Source organism: Ambystoma mexicanum, chromosome 2q (assembly GCF_040938575.1).
Source record: "Ambystoma mexicanum isolate Mex_15411 chromosome 2q, UKY_AmexF1_1, whole genome shotgun sequence".
In the NCBI taxonomy this organism is placed as follows: Eukaryota; Metazoa; Chordata; class Amphibia; order Caudata; family Ambystomatidae; genus Ambystoma; species Ambystoma mexicanum.
The window spans coordinates 1,441,381,544-1,441,407,245 of NC_090924.1; the positions used below are offsets into that span (position 1 = coordinate 1,441,381,544).

The following is a 25,702-nucleotide window of genomic DNA, read 5'->3' on the forward strand; positions in this document are numbered from 1 at the left end:
ATCCCAAAACATGAACCCAACTTGTAGAACTTGAGTAACACTCAGCCCCCACAGTTTGCTTGCACTGCTAGCCTTGACCCCTCGCTTGCTTGTGCTGGCGGGCGTGGGCCATCTTTGCCGCCTTCTTTCTTTTCCGTTCCACCAACCCTGTATCGATTGCTTGTGTGGTTGCTCTGTCATGAAGAACACCTCCACAAAATCATAATCGTACTCGACTAGGACTCCCACTTCGTTCTCGTTCCTGCGTTCCCCTTTCAGCCGGTTGGTGTCCTCCGCAATGAGTGCCATGTTGGTGGTAACTTTGGTCCCCATGTTTCTCCATTGCTCAGGCTTGCTGGCCACAGTGATTGACGCCCAAGACCTCATGCAGAAGTTTGCATAATGACCAGCCTTGTGGCATCTAACACACTCCCGCTCTACTGCTGGACATGGCCCTTCATGCGGCAGGCAACCCCCCTCCACAAAAGTCTCACAGTCTTTAGAGCGCCTCATCCATGTCCTTCTTTGGCGTGACTCCACCTCCGGCCCCTGTCTCCGCAGCAGCCTTCTTGCTCTGGGTCCTGACGGCATGTACCTCCTCCACTTGCAGCCCTTTCACAGCCACCTCTATCTGGGTCCACCGCAACTCGGCCAGCTCTTGGGCTCTTGCTAGCTCCAGGGTTTGTGCCAGAGGAATTCCTGGTTCCTTTAGAATCTGTGTGCATAGTTTGTTGGACCAGCATTTTTGGATTACCCAGCCTGCAACTCTCCTTTTTCATCAACAAATGCACATGTCGCTGCCAATTGATGCAGCCGAGTGTAGAAAGCATCAATGGACTCTGAGGGCCCCTGGGCAGCTTGTCGGAGCTGGAATCGTTCATAGCTAACATTGACCATTGGGGCAAAGTAGTTGGACAGCGCCCTCCCCACAGCTCATTACGACCCATCACCTGGCAGTACCACCCTGTAGAGCTTATGGACCTCGCTCCCTGCTTAGAACAGCAGGAGTGTCTTCCTTTTGGCATCATCAGTTATTTCGGCCTCTTCGAAAAACATGTCTTGCCTCTCCAGCCAGTGTGCCCAACTTGGGCCTGTGGTCGTAGGATTTGCCTTCATATCGAATCCTGGCACTGGGTGGTTGTGGAAGGACGTGCCTGCGGGCGGTACTGTACCCTTTGGGCTCGGGCTTGGTGCCTGGAGGTTGAAGAGTCCTGATGTTGTGAGCCCAGCTCCTTGGCCAAAGGCACCTCTGCCGCTGCTGGCAAACCTGGAGCCCCGCTGCATCTTGTTCCTGCACAGGAGTGCTCCCCATTTAACCCTGCCACACGAGCAAACTCCTGAGGGCCGTGGCAGTAAAGGCCAATGGGCCTGGGGGCGCTGCCTCCAACTGATGTGGTCTGTGAGACAGACCTGTGGCTTGGCCTGCTGAATGGTAGCGCTGGCTGCTGGCCTCATCTGTCTGCAGCCTTGGCCTGCTGCAAGCTTGCCGGCCCTCTCCCCAGGGCGCCACATGGGCCGTGATTAGCACGGCCTTACTTGCATTGCTGGCTGCATGCTCCTTGATATCCTCGCCAGCCACTTCTCACAGACTTTCAGCTGAAACATCGATGCGTTCTTGCTTGTTCCCTGCTGTCAGCGCTACATGTCGACTGCTCCCCTGCGCTCCCCTGCGGCCGCCGAGTGAGCCGTGTAGTGTGCACGTTACCCTGCCAGCGAACCACGTCTTCCTCCTTTTCGTTTGCTTCTATATTTATATTGTGTTTGTGTGTGCTGGACAGTTTCTAGCCAACTTGGTGCTCCGGGTGAAACATCAATATGACCCCCCTCCCCGGACTGGCACACATCACTCCTCAAACTACACCTCTGTTGTGCAATAAAACCCCTCCTCAATATGAATAAATAATAATATTGAATTATTTTCTGATAGAAGGTTATAATTCCAAGATGGACAGTCTGGTAGACTCTTATTGTACTCTTTCAAAATACCTCTCTGAGAGTAGGAAAGGGGACAAATAGCAACAATGAGGATTCCTGTATGATTTGCATTAAATCACAGAGCATTTCAAGACTATAATAGTGATCGCTTCACTTGTGTATACACTCTCTACAAATAAACAATTACAATCAGAGTTCTATACATCTGATAAACAAGTCTGTGATAAAAGGATTGTATGTGTGACTCTCTAAATTAATAACTGATGCATGGCTTGCTGCTCACATCATGGTTCACAATACTTGCCCTAACGTTAAAATGTTTGTAACCTTGAACCATACATGCTCATTTGGACAGCTTACGTAAGACCTTTGATGCTGAGCGCATGCATTTAGCCAAAGTCCCATAGAAGCCACTAGAATACTTAAACCAGAAAATGAGACTTAACCTTCCCAGGGATGCGCCATATGTAACTAAAAAGTAATATACCAAAAAAAAACATTTAAGGATGTCAAATAGACATCAAAATAAAATAGTTTAACATTTTTCTGTGTGGCATTTTAATTCTCTTTGAAGAATGCATAGGTTTGGTCAGCTAACTGATACTTGTGCTGGCCTGGTGAATAAAAATGTCCCAAGTTAGGAGGACAGCTCAGGGCACCGTGCTCGCCTTGGAAGCAAGACGACACGGAGCAGCACAAGTGTTATGCCTGTGTTTTGCCTCCTGTTTGATTGGTCTGCATGCATGAGTCCCTGACAGAACGTTGGTGTGGAATGCTATGAGTGAAGTGTGCCTGTATGTTCTACAATGTCAGTTGGGGCCTGAAACTTAAAGGATGAGGGGCCGGTGGATGTCTCTCCCTGTTTGTATACTTAACTTATTTGCCTCATGTGAACTTACCTTCTGTGTTAACTTAGTAAAAAATTGAATCCAACAACAGGTTCTTTCCCCGGGTCTTAGAAACTTTTGGGTATTAAGCGAGTTATAAATAACCAATCAGATCATATCATATCAAGTTCAGTCCTTAACACTGAAATGTTAAGCACATACTGTGCAAACACAATGGCTTGTTAAATGAGCCAAACTTATAAATTGCCCCACTTGAAAGGCTGTCAGCACAAAGAATGAGGGGTAGGGGTGTGTGATTCCAGAACATCTCACTTGCTGCGTTTGAAATACGCATTCCTTTGTTTGCATATTCCAAAGCATCGCAGTCATTCACAAGTCAGCAGAGAGAAGCCAGATGCACATTGCAGAGGTGCACCCCCATGCTCAATCTGTTGTACGGCCAGTTCAGAGTCAGCTTACTGGGTGGGCCCCTTACTGTGCATCCCCTCCCTTCTGAGCTGTTTATCTCTGTCGCCTGCTCCGCCCAGGCCAAGAAACAGGGCTGTGTGTGCCCGAAGGCATGGACACCTGCACTGCTCTCCAGCGACACTGTTGTGGGAAACACCGCCACGCAGAGTGGGCCCAGTCGCGTGCAGTGTGGTGGCTGCCCATTTAAGGGCATACACACACGGCAGAGTGACGCAACTCCACCACATGTGCTTTAAATAAAGGGGGCATTCCCGGCCGCGGCAGAGCGACCATGGAGCCCGAACTGAACGCACTCGTCCAGTGTGTGGTCTGTGCAGTGGGAGGCTAACGGGGGTCACGGAGGAGCCTGTGACTATGCAACAATGGCGACGAGGTGTGATACCCACCCGAGCATAGGCGGTGAGGGAGCAGAGCAATTGTTTCATTATTCTGTGTCTTCTACATGCCGCAGAGCCGGCGGTAACCTCACAGTTTTGGCCACCATCTTGCACACATGGTGGAAAGGGTTGCAGCTCTTTCCAAGAGTGCTTGTGTGCCCATCCGCGCAAAATGTTTGGTTTCCCTGCTGAGGAGACAGCAGATGATATGCATTTACTCATTTTGAAATGTTTTGGACATTTCTAACATGTCGAGTGTGAGGTGAGGAGCTGGGGAGGCCTACCATCTTTTGTTCTTGCCCCCTGGCCCAAAACACTCAATTTTTGGAGCTATTATCTGTGTCATAGGAGTTCCTTCTTTGTTATTGCTGGCTGTTGGGACATTGGGGAAGGGGGGCTTATATGTTTTAGTGCCCTACGGTGTTAGAGTGCCACGTGGCTCTACACCTGAATTTTTGGACCGTTCAAGAAGGTGCCGGGGAGGGCATTTGGCTAGCTGTGTGGGGGTGGAGGAAGATCATCAGAAGTAGCCCCCAGGGAAAGTGGAAGATGTGTGTGCAGTGGGCCGCGGTCAAGATGGCAGCGGTGCTAGACATGCAAGCGGAGGTCAGCGGGACAGGGGTGCGAGAGCCCTTGATTAGTATACAAAGTGTGGGTACGACCTCCCACACCCGACTGAATGCCTAGCGCAAGGAAAATCTTGAGGACGTTGCGGGGTGCTGGATCACTATGCCCTCATGTGCAGAGCGCCAGTGCCGGTGGTGATATCAAGAGGGTCGGTGACAGCAGAATTCTTAAGGTTACAGCGCCCGGCCAATGGTGCCCAGAGAGACGACAGTTCCCCTCACAAGGAGGATGACGAAGAGGAGGAAGAAAACATATTCTACATCTCAAGCGTCAGTGTGCTGCGGACCAGCAACAGGAAACAACCACAGTGTCTAGTGAAAGTGAATGAGTCAACGGTGCTGGTGGACACAGGAACACCTGTTAATGTTATGTCGAGGGTGCACTACAACGCCATAGTGGTGCCGCCCAAACTACAGAAGCCAAAGGCCTGCATCTTTACATTTTTTGTCGAACAACCGATCCCGCTGGCTGTGGTGTTTGTAGCCAACGTGGAGCTCGGAGGGTCGTCCATCGAGGCCCGGTTCTACGTCAAAACCGTCAGCAGCAACACCATCCTGAGTTGTGCGGCAGCAGAGGCATTCAGCATTGTGAGCTTCACGTATGCAGTGTACGATGAGGATGTGCAGGGGCTTCTGGCAAGATACAGCCAGCTGTTCAAAGGAATTGGCCGCATGGCAGGTGATCCCGGTGAGTCTCCATATCGACGAGTCGATCCAACCCATTGCCCTGAAACACAGCTGAGTCTCATTTCATCTGCGGATCCTGGTGGACAAGGAGCTAGATAGTCTGGTAAAGTTGGACATAATTGAGAAAGTGGATGGGCCGACCCCCCTGGGTGTCTCATATTGTCATTGCCAGAAAGCCCAAACAACTGGACTCTGTACGGCTCTGTGTGGACATGAGGCTCCCTAACAAGGCGATTAAGCGGAAACGTCATATCACTCCCACGATTTATGACATCATCACAGAACTGCAATGGGGTGTGCTTCTTCTCCAACCTTGACCTTCGGGCCGGGTACCATCAGGTGGTGTTACACCCAGACTCTCGATACATACCAACTTTTACCATGCACCGCAGCCTCTACAGGTACAAGCGCCTGAGTTTTGGCGTGTCATCTGTGGCAGAGGTCTTTCAGAATATCATCCATGGGGCCCTTGGTGACTTGGATGGCGTCCTGAACATTAACAATGACATCCTGGTGTTTGTAAGAACGGAGGCAGAGCACCTGGACAAGCTGGTGAAGACCTTGTAATGGCTCCAGGCACTCAGGTTAATGCTACATAGGGACAAGTATGAGTTCCTCAAGAAGACAATTGAATTCTTTGGGTTTGTGTTCAAAGAAGGGGGTGAGTCGCCAGATCCTCATAAGGCCAAGGACATCATGGAGGCATGGCGTCCGGAGGACGTATCAGAGCTCTGATGCTTTTTGGGGACGGTCATGCGCTGTGGCCGGTTCATCAGGAATCTCGCATCCCGGTCAGAAACTTTGTGGGTGGTAATCAAGAAGGACGCTATGTGGCAGTGGGGACCCCTTGAGAAGGCTGCTTTAGAGGACATGAAGGGGGCACTGACAGGAGAGGTTACAATGGCCTTTTTTTCGACCCGGCCCTGTCATCAGAAATTGTGGTGGATGCCAGTCTGTTTGGTCTGGGGGCAGTACTTATCCAGTCGGATGCCAACGGGGAGGTCTGGCCGATCGCATATGCATTTGTATTTGTATTTGTTTTATTTGTATAGCACAAACCAGGCCCGGAGGCTACCGGGCACATATCTTAGCAACAGTGGTTACATAATATTACGACATTTCAGGTTACATTTAAATTGACATAGCAATCAAACACATTGGTAGTTTGTACAGGGATACATATGTAATCAAGTATTCAGAGTGCAGCTTGGTCATCAGATGTGACTAGCCAATGTTTGGCTTTGTGTTTGAACAGATTCAGAGAAGGAAGGTTTCTGATGGTAGGGAGGACAGAGTTCCACAATTTGGCTGTCAAAACTGGGAAGCTGGATCCACCGGCTGTTTGGAGCTTGTATCTAGGGATCATTAGGCTCTGGTTGAGGGTAGATCTTAGAGATCGAGATGGGGTATACTGCGTGAACCATGAGGAGAGGTAGATGGGGGCCAGGTTATTCATGCATTTGTAGGTCAGGGCAAGCGATTTTAGAGAGATCCTTTGGGTGACTGACAGCCAGTGAAGATTCTTCCTGGTTTCCGAGATGTGGGCTGATCTCAGGATATTGAGGGCTGCTCTGATGGCGTTGTTTTGTATGACCTGGAGTTTGTCTAAGTTGCCTTGATTAGTGCCTTGGTACAGTGCATTACAGTAGTCCAGTTTGGACATGACCAAAGTCCTGGCAAGGATAGTACAGTTATGAGTGGAAAGAAAAGGGCGGCATGCTGTGATCAGCTTGCAGGTGTATGCAGCGGCGGCCGCAACTGCAAGCAAGGCACTATAAGAAACGGAACAGCGATATTCCCAGATTGAGAGAGAGGCCATGGCGGTCCTGTGGGGATGTCGCCATTTTCGCCTATATGTGCTGGGACGGCCGGTGACCGTGGTAACAGACTAAAAGACCCTGCTGCCTATCTTGGCTAGTTCATCGTCCAAGCCTCCCACCCGCATCGAGAGGTTGATGCTGGCGCTGCTGGAATATGGAGTCTCCTTGGTGTACCGGTCCGGTAGCAATAATACGGCCGACTATTAGTCCAGACACCCAAAGTGCGAGCCAGATTCACACGAAAATATCAGTGCCGAGGAGGCCGACAAACACTTGAGGTTGTTGGTGGAAGCGGCAACTCCCAACTCCGTGCCCATCCACGAACTGGAACAGGCGGCGGCCGACGATGAATGCTTCAACATCCTGAAGGCAGCCCTTCAACAGAATGCTCAGAGGACCCAAGAAGCAAGAACAGCATTGGAACAGCTATGGAGGGTCAAGGACAAGCTGGCATTTGTGGAGTTGGGACTGTTACTCCGAGGGGACCTGATAGTAATACCACAGTGCAAGGTCCCCCAGGTCATTGAGTTGGCACACCAGGGACACCAGGGAATTGCCAAATCCAAGGCTCACCTGCGACAGAAGGTGTGGCTCCCAGACCCTGAGAGGCGGGTTGAGGAATTTGTCACTGCCTGTGTGTGGTGCCAGGCGGCATCCCTGTCGTAGAAGGAGCCTCGGGTCAAGACTTCCCCTAGAAGGACGAATCCCTGGGAGAACGTCCACGGCGACTTCGGGTCCGCAGGCTCGGACACTCACTTCCTGGTGGTCGTGGACGAATGGTGGCGGTATCTGGAACTGTAGTTCATTGAGTCGGTGTCATTTGACAAGGTGGCTGTGGCGTTGGAGAAGATCTTTGCTACCCCTGGCTTGCCTCAAACCTTGTGTTCTGACAATGGACCACCGTTCCAGGAGGACAGTTTCACCCAACTGATGGAGGAGTATGGTATACAGCACCGTAGGATCACTCCTGTCTAGCCTCGGGTGTATGGTGAAGCAGAAAAATGCATGAGGATGCTAAATAAGGTCTTCCGCATCGCCCACGGCGAAGGACATTGCTTTCAGAGAACTTTATATCAGTTCCTAAGGGAGTACAGGGCCACCCTGCATGCGTCCATAAGAGTGGCCCCCGCAGAAGCCATGTTCCGGTAATGTCCTAGGTGTCTGATTCCGGAAGTGAGAGAGAGAGAGAGAACCGGCCATCATTGACAATGCTCAGGTGCAACGCGAGAGGAGTCTAAGGACGGACCAGGAGAACATCAGGAGAGGACTCCAGCCACAGCAGCTAGCTCCGGTAGATGAGGTGCTTGCAAAGAAGCAGCACCCTCAAGGCAAACTGTTGCTAACAAATGAGCCTGGTCCAATGGACGTGGTGGCGGTGCATGGCTCAATGGTGACTGCTTCAGACGGGACTGCCACTGTCACCTGCAATGCCAGCTTCTTTAAGAAGATTGGAGAAACCAGGCCCGAGGCGATTCAAAGAAGGGACTATGGTGATGTACCGGACGAGGTCAGTGGCCTGGCCCATCCGCTGATTTCCCCAAGTCGGGGGAATACAGGTGAGGAGGGCCTGATCCGGGAGGCGGGCAGGAGGTATGTCCAAAGGGTTGGGAGGTGGAAGCCTGCCCATCTCAATGACTATATTTTGGACCCCTGTACTGGTGGGCACAGCCCACGGACTGGAAAGTGACTGATGGGTCCGGGAGTGGCATGTGATTAAAGGGGTGTTTATTTTGGGTGCAGTGTATTGTTGTGCATTGTGCGTAGTTTACCTCTTTTGTTATTTTGTTATGCAAAAGGAGGAGTGTGGTGGCTGCCCCTTTAAGGGCATACACACGCGGCGGAGTGATGTAACTTCGCCGTGTGTGCTTTAAATAAAGGGGCTGTTCCCGGACGCAGCAGGGCGACCGTGGAACCCGAACTGAACGCACACCTCCAGTTTGTGGTCTGTGCAGTGAGGGGCTCACAGGGGTAACAGAGGAGTCCGTGAATATGCAAGCCCCCACATGGAGCCAGAGGGTGTGTACAGACCCGGGAGGCCTGCGCACGCACGGTCACTTCAGAAGCCTCGTTGACAGTTGCATAGCTCTCAACCATGCTAATGGCTCCGGGGAGGCAGGGCACAGCTACAGTGAGTACAAGATAAGAACACACACAAGAAGTCCTCTTGAAAGCGTGAGCCGCCCCTTTTATTAAGGTATTACAGGTGATCACAGGCCTCTTAGATACGTGCTGTGAAACAGCAACACTTGACTGCACTGTAGCGTGCCTTAGTCACAACAGATGTGTGGGTTCATAGATACACGGTTGAATGTACTGAGGGTGTTGTGGGTGCAGAGTTGCTTACACAAATCAGCAAATGTATTATGTATTTCTTGGGACAGTCAGGCAGTGACAGATGGACATGGTCTGGGGAGTGGTGTCTGAGCACTGCGCATGCGCGTTGATCTGCTGACCTGGATCAATAGCTGAGCGCCTCGAGCCGCTCCGGTGGGGGTGCATATATTACCTTTTGTCTATCTGGATCCAGAACTCATGCATTGAAATGGAAATGCAGCACACACTGTGACGGAATAATCGCAGCATTGCCGGGTATAGGTGAGTGACAGGTGGCTGTGCACACTCGTGTGGTGCAGGGTTCTATTTGTGACACATGTTAATTTCTCTCTGCTTCCATCTTCTGGGGGTGTGGTGTAAGTGTTTGTAGGAGTTCATTAATAATATAATGGGGGTTGCCTTTCCAGATCTAAATACACATTTGTCGTGTCCTCGTATTCAGCAAAATGTTAGAAGCACGCGAGTTACCCCATGTTCCTGGTCCTTTGCTGTCATTCCTCCACCCCCCCCCCCCCCCACTCGCCGCCGGAAGTGGTGTCCATATCCTGCAGCAGGTCCAGGATTAGGGCCCTGGTGGGTGGCTCCGTGCACCCCCTAGAAGGATGTGTGTTTGACCCCATGGCCACTGGCTCCAATCCTTGCAGATCCACTCAGCCTTTCATCCTTTCCGAGTTTCACAAAATGAGTACCACTGAGTCGCGTACAACTACAGGTATGTTCTATGTCTATAGCACCAAAGAGCACCAGTGCGCGTGAAAGCGCATTCTACAAATAAGACACCTCTTATTTTACCGCAAGGCCTTCCTTGGCGCTGTCCTATGAGACACAGCTGGTGATGTATTCTTTGGGATCCACCCCCCAGTTTAGTCATTCAGTGTTGGGGATTTGTAAAGCATGTATATTGCTCCTAGATGCTAGATGACAGCGCTTTGTTGAAGGTGGTGGGGGCGTAGCGTTGTGCAGGAGACCTATTTGTTATATTACTAGATGCAAGTAGAGTGAGCTGCTATACCCCCCCCCCCCACCCCCTGGGGAGTGGAGGTTTGATGGTAAGCCTTGATGAAGAGGGAGTGGCATCCTGGACTTCTGGGTGTTATATTTTGTGTCTAGGCATGGAAGGGCGAGCCTTGAGGGCATAAGGCAAAGTTCATAGCAAGTGGTATATGGAGCGTAGAAGTACGACCTACCCTCACTCCCTATGCCTGCCCAAGGGGCTGCAACATGGGAAGCCCATGCACCTTGGTGTGCTCGTGCCAGGCACGCCTGTGAAGGGCACTGCCATGCTCGTAGGCGTCCATTAGTGACCGACAGTGATAAACCGTGTCAGGAGCGCAGGAGCAATCTAGGATGGGGGCATGGCGCGTCATGAATGTCATTCAGAGCATGCGTGCCCATGGATCATGCACTGTGCCTTGATGAGGAGGGAGTCTGCTTTCTCATGGAGTTGAGGAAGTAGGAAAACGTTTAATTGCCAGAACTAAGAGTTGACACTTAAAGCACTGCCCCCGCCCCGCATGTTGCCCCTGCCCCATGATGCTTGGATGCTGACCAGCTCCTTCTCCTTAGCTGCTCATTCCCTCCCGTCTACCCCAGTCCCCTGCCCAGGACTGAGGGTGCTGCTGCCCAGTCATCTGTGATGTTAGCACCCCCCTTCACCTCTCCCCCCGACCCTTCATTTGCTGCTACCAATAGGCGCCCCTCAATTCAGTGGGTGCTAATTCTGACTTTTTTTTTGCATTTTGGATTTTATAATCCAGGACTACATGTCCCATAATGCAAAGAACTGGATTAGCATATCCAGTTTAGAATGGGGCAAACATTAGTGTATGTACATATTCTCTCGGCTTCATTCGCACTACTAAGTATGCAAAGGAGCCCATTGTTCACCTTCACTGCCAAATCTGTCTATGTACATCTCAGTGACAGGGGGGAGGATGCCCAAGCGGCCATCTTGCAATCAGTACACATCACTCACATAGGCTATTTGGTTCTTTGTGTAGCTGCCTCATATCGCGATACATTCCATTTTACGGCTGTTTTGGGGAGATCTGTGACACCAGAAAGATGTAGAAATGTAGGTATATTACTAAAGCAATAATCCCCGAGTCGGGGTGGGGGGGCAAGGGGATGGGTGGGGGTGAGGGCGCATTACAGAGTCAGGTAATGCCTTGGGTATCATAGTTACAGGCCCGAGCAAAGCTAAGATCTATATCACAAAGTCCAACACTCAGCTCTCTTAATGTGATGCAGCAGGACACAGAAGCTATCTCCAAAAGTCCAGCACACACAGCTCTCATATTTCTACCCAGCAGCAGAACTCACAAATTATATCACAGAGCCCAGCACACACAGCTCTCTCATTTCTACCCAGCAGCAGAACTCACAAATTATATCACAGAGCCCAACACAGACAGCTCTCTCAATGTTAACCTCTGTCAGCACCCACAAATTATATCAAAGGGTCCAACACACACATCTCTCTCAATATTACCCGGCAGCAGCATACACAAGCTATATCACAGAGCCCAACGCACACCGTTTTCTCCATGTTAACCAGTGATAGTACCCACAAACTATATCACGTAGTCCAACACCCTGCTCTCTCAATGTCACCTAGCAGCACAAACAAGCTACATACAAGAGTCCAGCACACAGAGCTTGTTTGTGCCCTCCCTGTCTTACACGTGCAAAAGAATAAAACAGACAGACCCCGGACGGGGAATAAGGCAAAGAGAGCAGGCTGCGAGAGTTCAAGGCAAGGTTTATCTAATGAATGGCATTCAAAAGATCTCTGAGAGCGCTCTGACAAAATTAACGTTACAATACATTTTTATAAGTGAAGTGACGCAACTAACATAGGATACTACGTTTGGTCAGTTCGTGTAGTACCTTAGGTGTGGGTAGCATCTCTTCCTCCGGGTTGGTTGCTTAGTTGGCGGGAGGATGAACGTCAGACATCTGTGCTCCAAATGGGTGAAGGTCAGGTCGCTGTGAAGCAGGGTGGTCACTATCTAAGCTAACATATATATTCTCAAAAAATGCATGCACTAAATAACAATTGTTCAAAGGCTTTCAGTAGTTTATCATATCTCTATTAACATTGGATTATACAGGCCTTAGGATAAGGGTCTTGACCACTATAATGCACTGGTTGAAGTGTGGGTCTGTGCTCACAAGAATCTCTGGTATGTGGCATTTGTTAGTGGTAGGCAACGATATACTGCAGCAGGGGTCTAATGTTAGTTGGGGATCTGCTGGGTGGGCATCAGGGCTTGGTCAGTGATCTGGCACATGAAAGGAATACCTTGCAGGGACACAGGGTCACAATAGCAGTAAGTTTCCACTGGCGAGGGTGCGGAGGCAAGGACACGTTTGTGGAGATGGACGAGCTATGTGCTTAGCTCATGCTGGTTCACCTGCAGGACAGTGATCTCAGAGGAAGAGTGATGTGTTACATTTATTATTTGTTGCAAGCACCTCCGGCTTCAGCGTGATAATGGAGCCACAGAGTCTTCCAGTCAGAGTGAGAACGATGGTGGGGGCCATGTGCCCTGTGTGTCTTGCCGTTGCGAGAAAGGGAAGAGAAGCGTTTTTGTACTATCGTAGTGAGGCCTAGTCACCAAGATGGAGTCGAAAGGGGGTACAAAAATGGATGCAAAAGGGCAAGGGGCGAACCCACTACTGGAGGCACTTGGTCCAAGTTTTATACTGAGAAGTACTTTACATCTAAAGTAACAAATTATGCCACTTTATTTCTTTCATTCTCCCTTCGGTAGTACTCAGCTTCAGCAACTGCTTCTTCCTAGGGGTACCCTTTATTGGCATCCATGCTCTGCATACACTTCTCAAGCTATTCCCTCTTCTTGCATATTCATCTGGAGTGCATGTTAAGTATATCCCACCATCCCCATCCAGGTCTAGCCACACCTCGTTATACCATTGCAATTCTGTTGATTGTGGTGTGGTATAAATTATCGACACTGTCCCCATATTGCCTGTAGATGGCAGTCATCTTGTACTTTGGAGTGTTATGTTCACCTGTTTGTATTTGTGTGTCTATCATAGTTGCTACCGTTGTCGGTCGGCCCATTGTCACCATCATCATAGTTGAGGTAGGCATGCTTTTTGCACAACACTGGAGTTCTAATTGGCACACTCAGAAGAATAGTAATACAAAGACGATGATAGGGACGAGTATTTTCATCATCACATTTACCCATGATGGTATCCAGCTGAAGAAGTTGTCAAACCATGTGCTTTCTTCTGCTCTGCCCTCTGTTCTCATCTTCTCTTCTAGATTGTGGACTGCTGTTATCACATGTGAGAGTGTCCCGTTATCTGCATCTTCGGATGGCACAAATGTGCAACAGGCCCCCACGATTTTTTGGCAAACACCACCCTCCATCCCCGTGAGGAGATCTAGAACATATCTGTTTTGCATTGTCATTAGGCGCAAGGCACGGAGTTCTATTTTTATAACGTTGAATCCTTCTTCAGTGTCGTTGGCCAGTTGGATTAGCTCCCAGCGCACTATTTGTAACCATTTGGCATTCGCTTGTGCTTGGAGCCCTGGTGCTAGGAGCGATGCGAAAAATTTCTCTGTAGATGAGAACAGCTTGTATTTTGGTGGGATCTCAGCAAGGAGTTTTGACGATTCAGATGAAATATAGTTGGATGATGTTTTGCTTTGTGACAACTTTGTTTTCAACTCGTATTCTGACAACAGTTCATAAGCTGGAAGTTCTGTATTTACTTGTTGGGGTGCTGTCGATGGATCAGCCGATTTCCCTGCTTCCTATTTGCCAGCGGAATCTCCTGCTGCCGATCTGTCAGCCGATTCTCCTGCCGCTCCTTTGGATATGGCTTTCTGGTATTACCATCAGGGCTGTATGGAGAGTGGCCAAGGCACAAGTACCTTTCCAGGATGCAGGTAGATGCAGGTAGGCTTCTTTGCCACAAACCCAGTACATGTCCATGAGGGCTGCGGTGCCTTTCTTCATGTCAGGTATTACTACTGTCTTGTTGCATCTCCTTGCTTTCCCCATGTTCACTTTTCCTTCCCCATGGAAGCACAGTTCGTGCAGTACTTCTTTTTGTGTTTTTATAGGCTTTTCCAGTGCTGTAATCCATGTTAGCTTAGTGACGTGCTGTGACCAGATGGGGTGCACACTCCCTTTATCCATTGGAACGTGTCTTCAGCTAGTCCCCGGAGTGCTTCTGCTTTGCATTCAATAGTTTCATCGTGCCATTTGTTTTCTGCATACCTTGTCCCTTTTATGACAAGAAATGGCTCTCTGAGGCAGATTACTCCTTGACGCCGGCTCGTGCATGTTCTCTCACTCTCCAGTCTTTCTAGGCTGACGGTGTGTGCCTGGAAGGTGCTTTTTATCCTACATAGAACTAAATGAATTAAACATTGGGCCTCCGACAAGGGCATTTCCTGTGGTACCAACATTTTCGGTGTCCCTGATGCATGTGGTATGAGTGAACAGACATAGCAGCTTTCATTTGTTGCTTGCTTTGTCGTGGCACTCATGTCTGAATACCATTTGTTAGATTGATCAGGGTGGTGGGGGTCTTCTATTTCATCTAACCCCAGGTCATGATAAATGTCGTATCTTTTCCCTCCCGCCCCCCTTTTCCTTCTCCTTTACCCTCCCTCCTTGAAGCTTCTCACTTTTTGGTAATGTATTGGGAACATTCCAGCCCAGGCAGTGTCATTGCGGTTGAATATGGCATGTGTACACTCATTAGTAGCAGCAGCGTAATATGAGGTAGGTTCTATGGCTGTCTGTGCATGGGTACTTGTGTTGGCTAGGTTGCTCGGCCAATAATATTCGCCATCATATTCATTCGATTCATAATCATTACTCATATTTATGCCAGGTTGTGACAAGGAGACAATTGTTGGACCTGGAGCGGCGTGTTCTGAAGGTTGCGTTACATTTGTACCGTTAATACCAATGTTATATGTTTCTCCCCACATTGTCTTTACTCCAGTCCATATTAGGTTGGAACCTTCTCGTATCAGATTAGCCCAGCTCTCCCCTTTGTGCATGTCATTAATCAGAGATAAGAGAGAATAGTACCAGGTCATGAAAAACAACATCACTGAAAACAAAACTGCAGCACATTTCAAAACGCAGTCAACATTGCAAAATCTTTTAGCCCTAATGGCGTCCCTATTACTATCTAACATTAATGTATTCTCTGTGATTGCACTTTGTTGGGCCATTTGTCACCTGGAGGGGCGATAAAAACTTAAGTCACTAGATTACGTATATATATATATATATATATATATATATATATATATATATATATATATATTTACACTTCATGTTTACTCATTACTTTCGTTTACTATTGCTTGTTTTTTGTTATACATTCGTTTCAATTATGTCCACTGTTTTAGGCATTTTATAGCAGGAGAGAGAGATATAGTGATGAAAAGAGAATGAAAGGAAGAAGGATATGGACATAGGGCATGGCAAATCAGAGGGCGCAACATTACTTTCGCCCTTTACCGTTTTATTTTCTTCTTTACATTAAATCACATTGTCATTGTTTCTCAGCCTCATTTGTAGTACCATTTGCACATTCCTGTACGCTCTGAGGGAGAGCACTATCGCGTGCCCTCCTCACATATGAGAAGTGCACCCAATATTTCAGTCCCTTAACTTTCACTGCAGTGGGCGTTCTATAGATAACTTCGTAGGGGCCATGAAACCTCAGTGAATTCCATCGCCTCACAAAACCTCTCACGTATACCTGTGCCCCTGGCATCAGTGTCCCACTTGGGCTGTCTGTAGCCAGTGTTGTAGTGTCAGTTGCCACATTTTCAGTAAAAGGCGGTGCTATTTGTCACGCTATGCTGCGTAATGTGCGCGTCAGCTGAGTTAAGTATTCTTTAAATTCTTCCCCCAGCACTGTGGCACTGTGTGTGCATCTGATGTTCTCCTAATCGGGGAGAGTGGTGTGTGTATTCGCCTCCCAGTCACAATTTCATGGGGGCTCAGATGGTGGTCCTTGCATGGTTGCGTTCTGAGTTGGAACAGTGCTAGGGGCAGGCAATATAACCAGTGCTTCTTTAATTTATTACACAACTTCGATAATTTACTCTTGAGCAGGCCGTTGATCTTTCCTACCAACCCATTAGCCATTGAATGATAAATGGAACACAGTTTGTGCTTTACCCCCAAGAGTGACGTCACGTCCTTGAAAAGGTCATTCACAAAGTGTGTGCCGTTGCCTGACCGTATCACATCACATATTCCCCACCGGGAAAACACTTCTCACACTAGAAATTTCACTGCACACTTCGCGTCTGGGTGGGGACATGGACCCGCCTCCAGCCACCTTGAAAAGCGACATACCACCTCAATTAGATACCTTGCTCTGTTACATCTCTCTCCCATGTCGGCGTAGTCTATGTGGAGTTCCCTGATGGCCCTGCTGGTCGTGGCAAAGTCCCTCACAATGTCCTCAATGTCATCCCTAAATTGTATGTTTGACATGTTGTACACTTTATGACAAATTTTGACAAGTGTTCCTTTAGGTTGGGGACAAACCAATGTTCCTGGATGTCTGCAGCGATGTGTTGTTTCGCTACATGGGCTGGGAAGTGCAGCTGTTGGAATGCTACTTCTAGTAATTCTACCGGCATCACTACCTTTCCCGTTGTCTCCTATCTCCAAATGAGGTCTGTGGCTGATTGTTTGCACCCCCCACAACTCTTGCTCCTCCGGTGGTGCTCTCCTCTGTAGCTCTATTAGCTATGCTACGGGTGTGTTGCTGTAAGCTTCTTCTAGGTTCTGCAGTGGCTGCCTTTACAATGCATTCGGATGCTGGTGTTATATTGAAATACGAGGCCTCCTTCGCTGCTGCGTCGGCTGCCGCGTTTCCCAATGAGATCGCATCTGTGTTGTTGGTATGGGCTTGGCATTTCACCACTGCCACTACCGATGGCTCCGCTAATGCATCTATCAATTCATTCAATAGCGCGGCGTGCTGTACTGGGGAACCATCTGCTCTTCTGAACCCCCTTCTACGTCTGCAGGATAGTCCTGAATGGACTGTGGTCGTTGCATATGCTGAATCTGAATATATAGTCACTGTGCATCCTTTGGCTGTGCGTAATGTTTCAATCAATGCAGTTAGTTCAGCCGCTTGTGCGGAGTAATGGGACGGGAGGCACTTTTGGACAATTATTTAATAGCTATCTTCCTCCATACGTACTACTGCCATCCCTACATGCTTCTCCCCTGTATCTGGGTTTATTGATGCTGACCCATCTATGAAATATACTTCTCCTTCCTTCAGGGCATTTTCACTTGCTTTGGGAATATCGTTGCCCTCCCCCTCATAGGTTGCACAGTCGTGTTCCTGCATGTCCTCCATTGTACATGGCTCTGTAATGAATGTTGCTGGGTTTACTGTTTTACACCTGGCCACATGCACATTTGGGCTTGAAATTATTATCTCGTATGCGGTTGCTCTCTGTGTTGTTAAAGTTGATTTTGACCGCTCAAGAATCTCAAATAATGAATGCTCTGCATATAGTGTTACTGAACATCCCATCACAATTGTGGCACTCTTTTCAATGGGGAAGGCCGCAGCTGCGAGGGCCTGTTTGCACGCGAAGTGTCCTTGCATCACTCCATCAAGTGTTCCACTGTAATAGGCCAATGGTTTGTGGCCTAATGATGTTTTTTGTGTCAGCACTGCTGTCATCAGTGTTCCATTGCAGTGCGAGAACAAGAAAAATTCCCTCTCATAATCTGGGTTCGCGAGGACTGGGGCATCTGCGATAAGGTCTTTTAGTCTGAAGTACTGAGTCATCATGTCATGTGTCCATTTTATTGGGGCTCTACTCTTCTGTGCTTCTTTTAATGCTTGCAGTAATGGACGTGTGTATGCTGTATAATCAAGGATCCATGCTCGGCAATAGTTACATATGCCAAGAACTGTTTGCATGTCCTTTACTGTTTTTGGTATGATTATGTTACGTATATCAGCTGCCCTGTCTGGGAGTATTCGTTTTCCATCTTTTGATATTAACTGTCCGAGGTATACAACTTCGGAAAGGCAGTATTGTAGTTTCCCTTTATCCACCTTGTACCCCTTGGTAGCTAACACGTTTAATAGTGTTATGGAGTCTTCTCTGCACTTTTCTTCTGTTTTGCTGCAGACCAATAAATCGTCTACGTATTGTATAATGGTGCTCTCTACATCTATGTTTCCAATATCTTCACGTAGTACTCTGTTAAAAATGCTGGGGCTTTTGCAATACCCCTGTGGGAGTCTGTGATGCTCATATCTGTTGTTTCCCAGTGTGAATGCTGTAAGGTACTGCGATCCAGGATCAAGTGGTATGGAGAAGAAAGCATTCTTCAAGTCAACCACAGTGAAACATGTAGATTCTTTGGGTATACTGCACAGTATTGATTCCGGGTTAGGCACTAACGGGAACTCTTTTTGAATGACGTTATTGATTGGGCGAGATCTTGGATCATCCTCCACGCACCTCCTTTTGCTTTTTTGATCGGGAAGATAGCCATGTTACACAGGGAGTTTGATGGCTCAGGAGTGCATTTGTTGTCTCCCTAATTCCTTCCTCTGCTTCTCTGGATATCGGGTATTGTTTCACTCTTGGCGGTATGGCCCCTGGTTGAGCCTACGACCACAATACATTTACTCGATACCTGAACTGCCTCGATATCTATGGACATTATCGTGCCTGGTACGACATCTGTGTTTGCAATTGGGCGGAATATAAAGTCGGATGGTGTCCTTCATTCTTTTCTCATTATCTCAGGTACTATTCGGGCTAACACTTTGATGCCATAGATAATCATGTCTATGTCAATGGGTATCCCTCGCACCACAACTTCATTCATCATTGTACTAATCATCAACATTGCTCGTACTGGGCATACTCCTGGGGTGGAACACACTATCCCCCGCTCTGTAAATGAAATGGTAATTTTCAATTTACTTAGCAAATCTCTACCCAGCAAGTTGATTGGCGCATCTTTGTGGTACAGTAAGGGTGCGCGCACTGTTTTTCCCCCTACCATTATATCAAGATCTTTGGTGTAAGGAACTTTTAAAATTGCCCCAGAGAACCCATGCGTTTCCGAATTCCTGCCTGAGAACTGAAACCGCCCTTCCATAAGACATGATTTTTTTCCGCTCCTGAGTCTACCATAAAGATAAACTGCTTGTTTCCTATCTCTGCCCCCTACTAGTGGTTCCTCTTCTGCACGTAGGGTGGTGGATAGGACTGGACACGCAAGTGCTCCCTGTGGGCTGTCCTAATCTGCGTACCTTTCTTGTCCTGGCACTGAAAAGACATTATCTCCAACTACTGTTACGCCACGGAATGGTGCAGGTGCACCGTTTGCAGCTGTTGCAAAACTGTTATTGCTGGCGTTCCCTACAGTGTTTTGTCTTGCCATGGGCTGTGATGCACTGTGATGTGATTGTGGCGGTGGGTGTCTTTGTTGCATTTGGGGTTCGTTATAGCACTGGTCCTGTGGTCTTCTCCCCTCCCATTGGTAATCCATAGGGGCTACCCGGTTGTGGGCATCCCCATACCTGTTCGTTGTCCATGGGTGGTTGCCCTTGGAAATACCCTGAGGGCCGCATTCTGCAATCCCTTGAATAGTGTCCCCATCTCCCACAGTTACAACATGACCCTTGCTGTCCTCCTCGCATCCCTTGGCCAACAAATCCTCTATTCCCCATTCCTCTGAACCCTCCTCTCTGGCCTCGGTACCCACCTCTTCCTCTTGCCGGCCTTTCTTGCCACTCGGGTCCTCTGTGTTGCTCCTCTCCATTCCACGGTCCTTGTTCTCCTGCTGTCCACAGCGCTGCTATTCCAACTGGTTTGTTTCTCGCACTTTCATCCCCCTCGTTCTCCCTATCAGCGGTTACGCTGGTGTTTATGGCGACTACCTTCACTAATTTGTTCTGTACCAGCTTCGCTTCGTCTGCCAGCCTTTTTTGAGCTATCTCCTATTCTCTCTCTTTGATCCTCCTACAGTGGTGCACAATTATACTCTGAATGTCAGGCCAACCCTTGGCTTCTATCCCAGCTATCTTATCCAAGACCTTCTGTACCTCCTTCGGGAGCCCTTTCTTGATTATAAAATAGAACAAGGCGGTGGATTGGTTCCACGCCGTACCAGTTTGGCTTCTCCACAAGTCTTGCACCCGCAGTATGAATTGCATAGGGTCTTCGTTCTCCTCCATTGTGCATTGCATTACCAAATGTAAATCTGGAATATCTGGAAATGTGCGCCGCAATGCGTCCCATAATTGTGCTCGAACATTGTTAAAGGGCGATCCATCGTGGCGGTCACAACTCATTGTCACTCCTGGGAACCCCGCCTTCTCACACACTGCGTCTGCCTGATCACCAACAGCGGACACTAGCAAGCGTTTTACATCGCCTATCGCCAACGGTACTCCTGCCGTGCTCTTCTCGAATGCATGTATCCATTTCCCTGCCCCTCCTGCAAGTGGGGTGAGGAGTTTCAACAGGTTGTTTTTGTCCATTTGGGCCCATGGAATATAGTGTGGCCTACCTGCTCCCTTATGTATCAACGGCATCTGCAACTTGTGTTTCTTTCCTGTTTTACTTACCGTTCCTTTCTTTGTTACTCACCAAAATATTCTCTACTCGCTGCCTTAGTCTACCCTGCCATCATAGGGGTGATTGTGGATCCATGTCATCGAAATGATGTGGCAGTGGGGATCCTACAGCTGCCACTCCTTCCTCGTATTCGTCTAGATCGCTCCACACCTCCTCTACTTCCTCTTCTTGCTCACCATTCTCCTCTTGTCCTTCTACGCGCTGGCTTTCTGGGGTGGCTGGGCGTATAATTCTCACTGGTTTATCATTCAGATGGAACAGGAACTCTCCTGATCGCCATTCTTTTTCTCGCCCTTGTGATGTAGGTGTTCCCTGAGAAAGTACGGACTGTGCTGGCTCTGGCATCGCTGGGGCTAATTCCCCTGTTGCACTTAGCGGGGTTGTGAGATCTGCTACGGACAATGGTGGTGCTTCCCCTCCCCCCGGTAGCATTTGGCCTCGGTCGCACAGTGCCCTTAGCCGCGTTATTTCCATTTGTGCATACGCTAGCTGGCGGTCTAAATCTCTGGTGAATCGCGCTAAATTTACAGGGGACGCACTCGTTGGGCCATACAGGCCTCCTTTGTCATATGGCGGTGGTGCTGTGGCTATTGCTCCGTTTGAGGGAGTGGGGGTGGGGCATGCCAGTATGTACAGAGGCTCGCTGCATCCTACTGCTGGTCTTGTCATTAAGCTGTGGTCGTTGTACACTCACCCTTTGGCGTTCCGCTTACCTCTTCCTGCGTGTTCTTGTTCTTGTTTTTCTATTGTTTTTTCTGTACTTACCTCTGCTGTGGGGGCAATTTCCTCAAACATTCGCCACAGATCCAATACTTCTCTTCTGTTCTGCAACTGTTTTCCCTTATATCTCGCCAATAAGTGCATGGACACTAAATCTAACACCCTTTTGTCAAACGACCCTCCCTCTGGCCAAATTGGTGTCACGCTGTCCCCTTTTATCTCTGTCACCCACTGATCGTGGTATTTTTGTATCCTCTCACTATATAGTGGGAGGTGCTGGCAAATATGAGCTAACAGTGTTATTCCCCACATGACGATGTTTCTCCCCTCACTTGCATGTGCGCTTGCACCTGAGCCTCCCTCTAATCACACCCTCCAACCACCTGTCCCCTTGTATAGATCAACAATATGTCAAGCGTTTCTCAATTATTGGCAATTATTATTATTTTTTTTTTGTTTATTTGATTTAATTGTATGAAACAATTTTTACAAAGTTGAAAAAGGTAGAAAAAAGTACGAAATCTCCACATTAACTGTTCCAGAATTCCCACAATTGGCAATTATTGTGTATCAATATTCAATGTTACCTTTGTAATTATTGCATTTCCAATTTCAACAGTTCACTTTCACATGTATACCCCTTACCAACAAATTACAATATTTTGACATACACAATGATGGACAAAAAGAAAAAGACATAACACTGCACATGCACTACCTTTTGTTCCCGTTACCGAACACTTTTTACCCTTCCCCGCTTTACCTGCTCTTCTCATTCACTCCCCACCTCTTACACCATCTTACTCTTTCCCAAGAACTCTTGCTTACACAGAAAAAGACTATTCTAAATAACTACTTCGAGTCTACTCAATAAACGAGACTCCTACTATTTGCGCGGCGCCGCCTTCTACCCCATTCGGGCTAGGATACCTCTTCTCTTCTTCTCACTTTTCACAAAATCTAATGGCCATATAAAGGACAGATCAGAAAAGCCTCAGCATCACTCACACAGTCCCTACTCTCGGCTTTAACTCACTATCACCTGTTCCCTTGTTCCCTTATTTTCCCCCTTACCTTTCCTTGGAAACCTTCGCAACCAGCACTCGCGTTTTCAGTCAGGTAATCTGAGGGTCACCGTTCACAGTCTGACCCCAGTCAGGTCTGCACCTCAACCAAGCTGTGGCCCGCCTCGGCGAGCAGCTTTTCAGTCGGGTATTTGTCAACTGGGAACCCTTGACCCTTTCTTGTAGTGCGCACAGGCTGGTCGGCTGCAGAGGTGATGGTTTTGCTGGGGGGCGTCCCGTATCTCGCTGCACGGTGCAGGCCTCGAGGCACCTCTCCAAATCACGTCGCAGGGGGTCACCAAATGTTTGTGCCCTTCCTGTCTTACACATGCAAAAGAATAAAACAGACACACCCCGGACGGGGAATAAGGCAAAGAGAGCAGGCTGCGAGAGTTCAAGGCAAGGTTTATCTAATGAATTCAAAAGATCTCTGAGAGCGCTCTGACAAAATTAACGTTACAATACATTTTTATAAGTGAAGTGACAAACTAACATAGGATACTACGTTGGTCCCGGATTGGTCAGTTCGTGTGGTGCCTTAGGTGTGGGTGGCATCTCTTCCTCCGGGTTGGTTGCCTGGTTGGCGGGAGGATGGACGTCCGACATCTGTGCTTTGAATCGGTGAAGGTCAGGTCGCTGTGAAGCAGGGTGGTCACTATCTAAACTAACATAATATATTCTCAAAAATGCATGCACTAAATGACAATTTTTCAAAGTCTTTCAGTAGTTTATCATGTCTCTATAAAAGTCACACGTATATCTATACTATCAATAACATTGGATTATACAGGCCTTAGGTTAAGGGTCTTGACCACTATGATACACTGGTTGAAGTGTGGGTCTGTGCTCACAAGAATCTCTGGTATGTGGCATTTGTTAGTGGTAGGCAATGATATACTGCAGCAGGGGTCTAATGTTAGTTGGGGATCTGCTGGGTGGGCATCAGGGCTTGGTCAGTGATCTGGCACATGAAAGGAATACCTTGCAGGGACACAGGGTCACAATAGCAGTAAGTTTCCACTGGCGAGGGTGCGGGGGCAATGACACGCTTGTGGAGATAGACGAGCTATGTGCTTAGCTCATGCTGGTTCACATGCAGGACAGTGATCTCAGAGGAAGAGTGATGTGTTAAATTTATTATTTGTTGCAAGCACCTCCGGCTTCAGCGTGCAAATGGAGCCGAAGTTTTCCAGTCAGAGTGAGAACGATTGTGGGGGCCATGTGCCCTGTGTGTCTCGCCGTTGCGAGAAAGGGAAGAGAAGCATTTTTGTACTATCGCAGTGAGGCCTAGTCACCAAGATGGAGTCGAAAGGGGGTACAAAATGGATGCCCCGTGTCCTGCTCAGAGGTCCCATCTACGCGAAATTCAACCAAAGTTAACATTGCATAAGGGCAAGGAGCGAACCCACTACTGGAGGCACTTGGTCCGAGGTTTGTACTGAGAAGTAAAGGACACGAGGGGCCTGGTGGCCCCTCGCTCCCACACAAGTTCTCTCTTTACTACCCGTCAGACGCACCCACAAACTATATCACATAGTCCAACACTAGGATCTCTTAATGTGATGCAGCAGCACACAGAAGCTATAGCCAAAAGTCCAATACACACAGCTCTCTCATTTCTAACCAGCAGCAGAACTCACAAATGATATCACAGAGCCCAACAGACACAGCTCTCTCAATGTTACCTGGCTACAACACTCCCAAGCAGTATCACAGAGCCCTACAAACACATCTGTCTGATTGTTACCCGACAGCAGCATACACAAGCTATATCACAGAGCCCAACGCACACCGTTTTCTTCATGTTAACCAGTGGTAGCACCCACAAACTATATCACATAGTCCAACACCCTGTTCTCTCAATGTCACCTAACAGCACAAACAAGCTACATGCAAGAGTCCAGCACACAGAGCTCTCTCATTACTATCCAGCAGAAGCACCCAGAAACTACATCACATAGTCCAACGCTCTGCTCTCTCAATATCACCTATGTTAAGGATTTTAAAGATGCAGCACACTCCATACCAGAACTCTTTCTACTGGCCAGGGATGTGGTGCACAATAAGAACATTTTTAAGTTTATTGATTCAGATTCTGTTTGAGAAGGCAGCCCATACGTCTCACACCCCCCTTGACGTACACCCCGTGTAGCAATGGACCATGAACCAGGCCGGTGTGTAATAATGAAATATTTATTTTTAATTTTGAATAAAAATCAAACACATTCAATGTAGGGCAGCAATTACCAGTGTGGTGATAACTACACAGTAAAATGATAGAATACACTTAGTTTGACCTTCTAACATCAGATGCACAAAGGAATGAAAGCAAGATTACTTTTCAGGTAGTATTTTCAAATAGCACCACAATTAGGCATTCCCCCTGCAAGACTCCCTCAAACCCCTGTTAACCAAGTTGTGTGTGGTTGGGGAGGAGTAGCAAGGAGTCGGGTATACTAGGCACAAATCGGAATGAAAATCAGACCTACCACCTCTGAATGGGAGGCCAGCCAAAATTGGATTGAGAACCCTTGAAAAATGAGTAAAATAGCACTCGGAATTACTGAATGGTTATTTTAATTTAATTGGAAATTAATTAAATTATTCAAAATAGTACTAAGGATTTACACAAGGACTGAAATGACTAGAAAAGAATTGTGCTAACACATGAAGACTAACTCAGGTTTTTCTAAGAACAGGATACACAGAGGATTCTAACAATTTTCAGAAGTTACTAGGATACTTATAGGATTTCTTAAAGGGTTTCTTAGAGGGTTGTACAAATTGCAAGGTAACAGAATGGTGTATGCAGCTTTTGTTTTGGTTATTGTGGAGGGTAATACTTACAAGAAGCACTTGAATTGGGTAGTTTGGACAGCTAACCGGGTCTCTGGACAGCGGGACAAGGGTCTGGTCACTGCGTAGTGGCTAGGCTCTCCTCTAGGGACACAGCGAGGCAACCGGGGTATGGTCTCAGTGGACGGCGGGTGCATCAGCTGGGCAAAGACAGGTCTGGTCATGGGATGCTCACAAAGGGATCCACAGCCTTTCCTCCTTTCTCTGTGAATTATTGGGATTTTTGTAGGGTTTAATTCTGGATAAGAGGTTCTGCCTGGATAAGAGGTTCTGCCTGGATCTGCTACCTCTGGCCTGGCTCTGGAGTCTGGAGTCTTGCAAGGTGAATG

The 25,702-nt window shown here is 48.1% G+C and overlaps 1 protein-coding gene and 1 pseudogene across 4 annotated transcripts in view; one reads left to right on the forward strand and one right to left on the reverse strand.

Moving 5' to 3' along the window:
- The window catches only part of LOC138570253 (zinc finger protein 850-like), a 360,228-nt pseudogene that overhangs the window by 193,410 nt on the left and 141,116 nt on the right, over positions 1 to 25,702 (reverse strand).
- The window catches only part of LOC138570251 (zinc finger protein 268-like), a 54,841-nt gene continuing 37,770 nt past the window's right edge, over positions 8,632 to 25,702 (forward strand). The window contains exon 1 of one of the 4 annotated variants that reach the window (XM_069649005.1): positions 8,632 to 8,934. The gene's annotated coding sequence lies outside the window, so the exon portion shown is untranslated. Of the gene's footprint in view, positions 8,935 to 9,194; positions 9,336 to 9,604; positions 9,787 to 25,702 lie in introns of those variants that run through there. The other 3 variants (XM_069649004.1, XM_069649002.1, XM_069649003.1) reach the window with 3 other exon arrangements.